Source organism: Phalacrocorax carbo, chromosome 21, assembly GCF_963921805.1.
Source record: "Phalacrocorax carbo chromosome 21, bPhaCar2.1, whole genome shotgun sequence".
Lineage (NCBI taxonomy): Eukaryota > Metazoa > Chordata > Aves > Suliformes > Phalacrocoracidae > Phalacrocorax > Phalacrocorax carbo.
The window spans coordinates 5,540,424-5,550,598 of record NC_087533.1 but is presented as its reverse complement, the minus strand read 5'-3'; positions in this window follow the sequence as shown (position 1 = coordinate 5,550,598).

The following is a 10,175-nucleotide window of genomic DNA, read 5'->3' as shown; positions in this document are numbered from 1 at the left end:
TAGCTTCTCAGAAGATGCTGTTGATTTCTCCCACATGCCACAGAAAGGGAAGGCAGAAGTATCTGGCCTTTGATGTACCAGAGGGAAGAAAAATCTTCCCAGCTCTGAAGACTTCTCAGCTTTTGCATTCCTGCTTTCCCCACCTCCTTAGTTGGAGGGCAAATGGGGGAAGGCAAACCAACAGGAAACTCTCAGACAGCTGTGATTTTTCACCAGAATCCAAGAAACTGTCTGAGCTCAGCAGCTGCACTCAGAGCTGGGTCATTAAAGTGATACAGCAGCTTGGCTGAGCTGTAGGGAAGGAGAGCTTCCCAGCATGCGGGGGGGCTCTGGGAGCAGGGGTGAGAGAGAGTAAACCAGAGAAGGACCTTGTTAAGACCTCCTAGGAAGATGGAAAATATTCCTCTAAAGTCCTGGTACTGTGCCCAGCTGGTGAGATGCTGTGGTTTTTAGCCGCCGTTCTGGGATCGGGATGGTGAGGGTGTAAAGGGTTACCTGGAAGAGTTAGGTTTCCTTTGCTGGCCTTGTGCTTCTCACGCTTTATCAGGCCCTCAGCAGGGACTGAGGCTAGGCAAGGACGGGAGATATTTTTATTTATTTTTTTTTGCTCCATTCCCCAAACGCCACATCAGCAGCAAGCTGCAAGCTGCAGGGTGACCTCAATGAGGAACAGATTGTCCCTTGGCCTGCCTCCATCTTGCTGCCTGCGGGGGCATCAGGCAGGAGGACCTTGAGCTGGAAAGATAGAGACGAGGGAGGGTGGACTGTTTCCAGGAGCCACACGTTGGGATAACGGCACCCGGGAGCTGGAGCCAAAGCAGCAGCAGGGTTTGGGAGCTGCAGGAGGGACTGCAGGAACTGGCACAGGGGCGATTTCTTTCCATCATCTCTAGTTTGATGGCTTATTGGCAGCACCCAGCAAAGATTTACAACAAGTGTTAGTCAAGAGCTGTGATCAGTGTGTGAAGCTAGCACGACAAACTGGACCTGAACCAGCTCTCCCTCTCCTCCACTGAGGCCCACAGTGTGGGGTGACTGCTGCCAGCTTCACTTCAGAAAGCTGGGGGGAGGTGACACCCCTCCTGGGCCCTGTAGGTGCATTGCTAAGGCCTTGCTGCACAGGAGCTTCCAGCCTTCCCTGGGGAGGAAGGAAAGGTGAACCTCGGGAAGGCAAAGATGCCTTCCCAAGCAGACACAGAGCAGCCCCTTGCCCCCAGGTAAGATAGAGCAGCCTCTGCATTGTTCTAACTTACACTCAACTGCTCTGTTGTCCCCAGGGTCAGAGGCAAACAGGAGGGAAGATGGCAGCCTTCTCCTTTGCCAGGCAGGGCTGGAAGCAGGATGGCTGCAGAGCCTTCACCACAAGCAGCACAGGCTGTGCAGGCAGAAGATGTCACCCAAAGGAGGTCCTCACCCTTTTAAAGGTGATAGATATCACTGCCAGACTCCTTGTGTGGCCAAGGTCCTCTCTTCCTCTTTTTTGACTGTATCCCTCATTTCTGAGATCAAGAGTTCTGAGTATAAGTTGTGCTACCCTGGCTCCCAGAGCTAGCCACCACCCCAGCTCCTTCACAGGAACCTAACTGGACCTTGTACCTAGTCCACTCTAGATTCGTCAAGCCTGGCTTTTGAGTTTTGGTTTAATTTCTTGACAGTCTACCAAGTTTCTCTGTTTTTATCTTGTCAAAGCCACCTCTCCAGGTTGGTAATAATTTCATCACTTACTACATTTATTGCAGCAAGACCTGGGCTTCTCAGGTAAGTGCCAGGATCTCACTGGCCAGGTGCTGTCAACAGGCAGCACAAAGATAGAGCCCCAACCGCAGAAGTACTTGACCATGAGTAAAATCTTGTTTGTCCTTCTTCAAACATCACGACCCCATCTTCTACCCTGCTATAACAACCAGCGATGTTCCCTATCCTAAATCAGTCCCCATCATTTTTCAAAGCATGCTAGGTTATCTAAGATAACACATGGTGCACAACGCACTGAGGTGCCTTCACCGTGTTTCAGGCTGGTCTGGACAGCATTCATCCTCCTGTAGCCGCCAGAAATTTTTAGTGACAGTACAGAGTGTTTTGTGGCTTTGCGGCTTTTGTTTGCTGATTGTATCACCATGATTATTTCAGCGTCTGTATTCAACACTGATTGCAGCCACCTCAGCAAAAGAACAGGATGAGAAACAGCCTGGTTGTGAATCTCGACTAAGTCCCAGGGCTGGATCCAGCTTGCATTTGCACTATGTGAAATCCCCAGAGCCGGGTCCCGGCGCCCATGCTCACAGGGACTAGCGCTGTCCCTCACGTCTGATTTCAGGGTAGGACTAGTTGCAGAGGCAAGATCCTTCTCAGTGTAAAATTATACAAATCTGTCACCGAATGATAACTTTAGTGACCCGTATGATTTACTCCTTCATGATAGACCATAGCTGAGGACTATTGCTGTTCTCAAATAATTGGAAGAGTTACCAACAGCCAAAGGAAAATAATGCTGTGGGAACCAGGGCTCTCGGGAGTTCATTCTGGATTTGGTGTGTAACTTCTAGCTGTTAGTCACCAGACCTAATTTCCAATTTCCAGCTCCTTTGTTAATTTCAAGTGTCACTTCTCATTTCTTCCAGCCTGGCCTAAATCAGTCTTGAATTTTGGTGATGCTGAATGTCTGCCCACCACCTTGATTCTAGGTAATGAGCTCTGTGAGGTTTTGCTGGAGGCACCTTAAATAGAGGTGTAGTACAAACAGCTCTGGTAAGGGTGCTTATTCCGTCACTCTCCCCTGGACATCTTCACTGCTTAACCCAGTTTCAAGCTGATCCCCATGGTTAGATACCTTTCCCTCTGGCTCCAATGACAAGAATAGAATAAGAATAAGAATAAGAATAAGAATAAGAATAAGAATAAGAATAAGAATAAGAATAAGAATAAGAATAAGAATAAGAATAAGAATAAGAATAAGAATAAGAATAAGACAGGACAGAATAGGTTTACAAGACTATTTCCAGTGCACCTTAAGGCCAGGTAAGATTAGGTGACAGAATGCAATGTATCTATCCATAGATGAAGTGAATAGTCATTTTGGTTAACTTGGGGGGTGGGGGGAGGGCAGGGTTTAGAGCTATTTGATTCAGTGGGCCTGTCAGTCCAACAGACTGCCTAATTTTGCATTAATGTTCCAGGAAAGCATAGGAAACATTTCCAGCTAAATCTGCAAGAAAAATATTTGCATTTCCCTTCAGGCTGATTTCTAACCTAGATTGCTGGGGTTGAGGGTTTTGGGAGGGGGTTGCTGCTTTTCAGTAAGTTTCCACAAAATAGATACTTTCCTTTACTCTGAAAAATGAAATTCAGACCACTGCAGATGCTCAAATGCCAAATGACTTTCAAGCACGAGAAAATTTTGAATCCATAAGTACAAAACATATGGCACTTTGCTTTGGAATAGGTTTGGAAGGGAAAAGCTCAGTTGTAAAGCTGAACTGAGGACGCTTTATTATTCAGAATGAAAAGAAAGCACTTTCTTTTAGCTAAAGGAAGACAGAATTTTGAGCAGATCTGACTATTTTCCAACACAGATCTTTTCCAAAGACAAGCAACAGTCTTATTAATTACTTGTATTGTAGTCATATTAGGTCAATTATGAAATCACTTAAGTGAAAACCAAGAGATCCTTAGGCATTCATTTTATGTGAAAACGGCTGAAAATGGAAACAACCCATGACATTTTTCCAGTTTAAGAGAAAAATATTTACTGCTGACTCCCTCTGTGAACACAGAAGATTCGGGACAGTTCTGCCTTTAGACATGGGAGGCGAAAGGGGAAGGAGGGGTTCACTGCTCATAACTGAAGTAAAAAAAAAAATCCCAAAAAACTTAATTTTCTTTTTGTTGCTTCACTGTATACCAGAAAGTTTGAAATGGAAATGAGCCTCCCTGGGGAATAAATTTCAGACAGGACTGTGCTGGCTGCCTCTGTTCTTGTCCCCTTGTCTGTAGGGGAGTGGGACCCCGCTGGAGGTCAGGGGAGAGGGTGAAGCCACTAACCACCTGACAGCTCATCCCTCCTGCTGCATTAATGGCTCTGGAGTGTTGGTCCCACTGCTGCTGGCATCACTGCACCCTGCGAAGGATGGCTAAAATGTGCCTAACCTTTTGCTTCAGCTTTAAATTGATTCCAATCTCTCTTAACGGCTTTGAGAATTGACCCTGACTCTCCCAGCCCACATTGCTGCGTCAGGTCCAATAGAGTCAGAGGAGTGCGCTCAGCCGTGTAGGGAATTACGCTCGTTCCCATGAACTCCTGCTTAACTGAGTATCCCCCAAAGCTCCCAGGACCTTGGGTTGGAAGACTCTGGGGTTCCCCTGAGCAGTGCTGTCGTTATCTTCACTACGTTACTTTTGCCCTGTGCAAACATCCCCATTTTGCTTTCTTGCTATTCGTGTAACATGGGTCAAGCGCGACTGTGACTCAGTGTTGTACTAAAAGAGCAGCTTTCCTGACCCCCTCTGCAACTGGAGATTGCCCTGAAGTACAGCACCTAATTAACCTTGTTTTATTCTTTGTAGCTGCAGGTGATTTTATTGCTCAGAAACCTATCCTGGGCCCTCTCTTCAGCTGTTCTCATCTTCTGTGGGCCATGATTCTTTTTGAAATGTCCATTTTATAAATCACTTTAATTAGTTTTATATCATTGTGTTATATCACTTGATTTAGGTTTCAGATCACTTCCATTACATCTTATATATTGCTTTGATTTTATTTATGGTGTTTCTAGTGCATTTGCATTGCTTTCCTTAGATGGGTATGATTTTGGCTAGATTTACAGTGTATTTCTTCAGTTAGATTTATATCACTTTAATTAGATTTATATCCTTTTAGAATTTGAGGGTTTCACTTAGATTTACAATATCTCTGTACTAGGCTTGTCTTGCATTGGAGATTCACATCCTTTTTCTTTTGAAGGATATTGTTTTACTTAACACTGATGTTGCTTTATCTAGACTTTGGTCAGCCTCCCAGTTAGATATATGAAGCCAGCACTCACTGCCTGTTCCACACCCCACTTCCCCCCACCCCCTCCACCCCCCCACCCCCTGCCTAATTTCCAGCATAAACTGTACTGATTTAAATTAACCTCTTCCAAGCCAACACCAGCAGGAATGTAGTAGAGATCATGTCACTTACTGGATTCCTCAGAATACCCAGTGGGAGTCCAGTTATTGAGATACCACATTTACTCCTTTCTTTCCTGTATGCTAAATATCACACCATCATAGGGAAGCTGAGCACAGTCTCCCAGCATGACAGAGGGCCAGGACTGCAGTGTCCCAGGAGGCAAGACTCTGGGATCAGTGTCCTGTTGGGTGATGTAGGCTCCAAACTGGGTTTTCCCTGTCCAAGCAAGCGTCCTAAGCACGAAGCAACTGGGTGTCGAGGGAGCAGGAGCATTTCCCTCTCCACTTTAATTTTTCCAGGAAAATACTCAAATATCTTAAGGAGAGCTCAGAGCTGGCAATCTCAGGCACATAGCAGCACCTTCTTCCTCAGCATTTCATTCTTGCTGCTGTCCCCAAGACCATAACTGTGCAAAGGGGGCAGACACCTATGCCCTGTCTGTGGTGAGTCCATGCCCCCTCACTCCTCGTTTTGAGCTGAAGTCTTGCAGGACATGAAATTTCAGTGCAAGAGCCTGTCCCTCAACACCCTGGCCAAGACCACAGCAGGAGGAAAGCAGCAGTGCTCTGAAAAGCCACTCTTCCAGTTAATAGTCACAGAGGAACTGGCTTTGTATGTCCTGCCCAGCTCTGATCACATCAGCATAAGAAATCAGCTAGAAGAGACCTAAATCCACGTGCTTCAGGGCAAAAGCCAACCTCTGATTGAGAGAGGTCGGTAGATGTCCCTGAGGGCTGTTATTTCAGATGTTCACAGCAGGATATTCCGTTGCTTTCCCAGAAACATGTGATTCGGGGCTCTGTTGGGGGGCAGGAGAGTGGGCCAAGTGGACCACTGCTCCCAGACCTTACCCAGTTTTATCTCTAAACCCACTAAGGGCCTGAGCTGATGGATCTTAATTTCTATTAAGTTTTTCAGCCATCAGCACTCAGTTTGGCAGGGGTGGCGGCTGCACTCACTCAGAGGTCTCACACAGACAAAACCAACCTCCTGAATCTCCTCTTTCCCAAAACGCTACATGACACTGGAGTTTACTGTGTGTCCCGAGATATTAAAAGCTTATGAGACGTGCCGTTCATAGAGCTGTAGCGTTAGGGTACCTTGGGCTTGGCTGTGTGAGATACCTGCCAACCAAAGAACAGCCTGTCAGCAGTGCAGAGGGTTGCACATGCTCCCCACCCCTCGAAATGGCAGGAAGGTTTCCCGTCTGCTCACCGTGATCGCTGCAGGGCAGCAGCTTTCATGGGGCAGTTCCAGAAGACTTTTGCAGTGGGTTTGAATTCCTGTATTTGTGCGGCATTTGGGAGCTCATGTCAAACAGGCCAAGAGCCGGGTTCAGGAAACAAAAAGAAAAAAGTTTTTCACCTACCTATGCCTTTGTCCTGCCCTGTCTTTATCTCTCTCTGGCCTCCCCCTCCTTGTGTTTATTCCCTCTGTGAACAGGACAAACCCTATGAGGCATGAAGCACTGAGGGAGGCAAGGAATGTGTTACAGAAAGCCTGTTGTTTGATAGTTGAATCCAGATGTTAAGGGAAGGAGCAGAGTTGTGTGAGCGCGGTGGAAAAAGGCTGGAGCAGGAGAAAGTAAGGGGCACCAAGCCTGCCCTGCATTTAGCCCAGTTAAACTCAAAAGGGATGTGGATTTGGCTCTTGAGGTACAATTCTGTTCTGCCCCCAGCAGAGGACAGAAGCTGGAAGGGAAAAAGGGAAGCTGCCCCAGATCTTCAGTGTAAGAGAAGGGCTGACCAGCAAAAACTACTAAAACCTACTCTCCTATTCCGGTGTGATATATTTGGCCCACACCAAGAGGCATCTTTTGCAGAAGGCACCCACAGCCAGTGCTTAGTCGTGAGCCTGCTTCACAAAAGCAGCTATTAGTCATGTAAGGAGCTGTAAGACAGTGTTAGCCACAAGGATGATTTTCCAAGCATTTCCTAGTAGCTCCCAATTCTCCACCATCAGCATGAACTCTGAAGCCTCTCCTTCAGACAGACCAGACTTTTCCATGTGATCCTTCCAGCTTTCGTGCCCTTTCTAAGGAAGGGCATCCCACGTCTTGAATACTCTTAGTGAATGGTCCCCACCAGCTCCCACAGTTCAGGATTTCTCTTTTAGGGCCTCAGGTCCCCTGTGAGGGATCCTCATCTGTATTGCATAGTGTGGCTTCAAGGGTATTATTTTTGTGGCATTTCCCTATTCCACCCTAGCTGTGAACCAGGTCACACAGACCACGGTGGGAGCAGCCTCATGCTCTCAAGTCTCTTCCCATGAATTTACCCCTCCCGCACACACCAAGAACCACTCCCGCTGCTCTCCTCCCCCTTTCCTCTGCTTTTCTCATCTTCCCTGCAGCTGTATCCAGCCTCTGCATAAATAAGCATGGTATCTCAATTAATGTGCATCTAATCAGGACATCAACATCTCTGGAAGAGAGAGTCTGCATCGGCTATAGAGGTTGAGCACTCAGTTAACCTCCCAGTACTCTGCCACTGGGGCCTGTTCATTTAATTACACCCAGGCTGCTGTACTCCTCAACCTTTTAATTGCCCAGGACAGAGAATAGGGTGGTAAACAGGTCAGAGATAAAGCATTGTTTTAAGACAGTAAAGCTGGTTTTAAACACCATACAGAAGCTTGTTTATGTAATTGCCAAGAAAAGGAGGGCATTCAGGAGGGGCAGCAGGGAACACTCAAAAGTGATGCTGAATAGTTTTAATTAATGAAAAATTACTTGAACCTGATTCCCTTCTGTAACAATAAGATCTCTAGTGAACACCACAACACAAATCCTTTCCCAGAGTTTCAGATCAAGCCATAGGTCCTCTGTAGTAATATTCCTGATAATAGCTGGGATTTAGCCAACAAATTGGGGGGCTGGGAAAGTGTAAAAAAAAAAAATCCAATTAACTCTCCCAGAGCTCTATTAGTTCTGCAGTGCTGTGAACAATAGTAAAAAGCTGGTTTTTATGTGTTCAGATCCCCAAAATAGTTGCCCTGATTGAATCCTTCAAAAAGCATTGATGATTCTTTCATGTAGCTTTAGAAGTAGAGTTTGGCATGAAAATGAAGGATGGAAGATTAAAGAGATCAAGGCAGAACATTTGGGTCTGATCCCTGACCTCAGTTACACCAGTTTTAGCTGAGATTAATACCAGCATAAATGAGAAGCTCAGGGACTGAACAGGCAGCAAAACTTGTTCTTGGTTGATTTTCGTGTCAAAGACTTAGATCTGTCACACTGTTCTGGACAACTACTGAGTGGGTTCTCAGAGCACAACCAAAAGTCTGTTTTTCCTTCCCCCTGCCTTCACATTACTGCCCTAAACTCTGTGCAACCAGTTAGCCGAAGTGTTGGAAGAAGTCTGCCTGGCTCTCAGTGTGTGCACACAGAGCTCTCCTCAGTCCACCAAGGGGAAATAAACCTGATGAGGCCAGGGCAGGGGATGGAAAGCCTTAGTAAACCACAGATAAGCTGCCCAGTAAAGGCTGGGAGAGAGGATGGCTCTCAGGATCTGCTGGCTGGATTAGCAATCTGATTGGGGCACAAGACCTGCAACTGCAGTGACAGGATGTTTCCTGGGGTTCTGTTCAGCCCTGCAGCCTCTGAGATGAGTTAGCTGTGTAGTGTTTTCCCTGCTGAAAGCGCTGCAGAAAGGACCTGCAGAGCTGTGAGTAGCTCCCAGAGAAATGCATCACTTCCAGGAGCACAGGGGAGGCTTCTCAAGCCCCTGTTCTACCTCTATCCAAAAGCACATCATTCTTCCCAGCTTCGTAAGGGTCAGGGTCTTGCTTTTTCCCATTGTGGTTTGTGGGTAATCCTGGTCCGTTATAAGTGAGCATAATTTAGTGTTAAGCCTCTTGCATTGACAAAATGGGTGTATGCACCAGCTTTGATGCTTGCTCCATTCATCTCCTCCATGCCTTAACTGGGCAAGGGTGTTGTGTACAGTTCATTAGACACAGCCCAATAAATCACCCTGAAAGAAACATGCCTCGATATCAGTGCTTTGTTTGAGCTCTGGCTTGTAGACAGCTTGGTGCTGGGGCCCTGAGCACACCAGCAGGTGCTAATTGCCCCAAAGAGCCTCACCTGGGCTTCAGCCCACACACTCCTTTCCCACTGGCCCCACAGCCCTTCTCCGAGCTGGTTGCGTGGAGCACCCAGAGGGGCGCTGCCCCACCAAAGATGAGCAGAGTGGGATAAGGCTGTATCTTTGCCAACACAGGCATGATCCTGGGCAGGGTGAGCAGAGGAGTCTTGATGGGGATAACTGGCTCAGCCAACAGTCCAGTGAGCACCAGGCAAGTGTGAGATGGTAAGTCAGGTCTAGGGTCATGCTGAGGAGACAAGTCAAGCTGAAGAGGTCCTGCGTGTAGTGGAGTTCAGGCAAGGGCTGGGGACCAGGGTCTTTGCTGAAAAGGAAGGTCTGAGGTTTGACATTTAATGCTTGGTGCTCTTAGGACCCTAGCAGTTAGGTATGGAACAGACTTTCTGAAGGTGTCCTGCTGGGATATGTGCCTTCCCCAAGAGCCAGGGCCTCCTAGTTGCTTCGTGGCTTCTGCACTGAATTTATGTTCAACAGAGTGCATGATACTACAGGCAAAAGCAACTTGAAATGGCAAATGAGGCTGTTTTGAAGAAGGAGAGACAATTTGTTGGAGCTAGAGCTTCTTGGGAACCACTGTTATTGTTGATTCGCAGTCTGAGGGGAGCCACACTGGCAGCGGTAAAGCTTGTTTCTGCAACAGCAGAGTTGTGTGGGACTAAGATCAGCTGAGATCTGGAAGAGGTGTGGTGCTGCACCTGCATGAAGTCCCCTGCAGCCCTCCAGGCAGGGCTCACTTTCTCCCTGCTGCTCTGCAGAAGAGGATGGGAGGTGTGTCTCTTGCCCCACCAAAGGCGAGGGATGCAGAGGAACTGCTGGCAGCAGAGCAGTTCTCAGCAAGCTGCTCTTCCCACTGCCTAGCCTTGCACAGCCCAGCTCCCTGCTGAATTACTGAG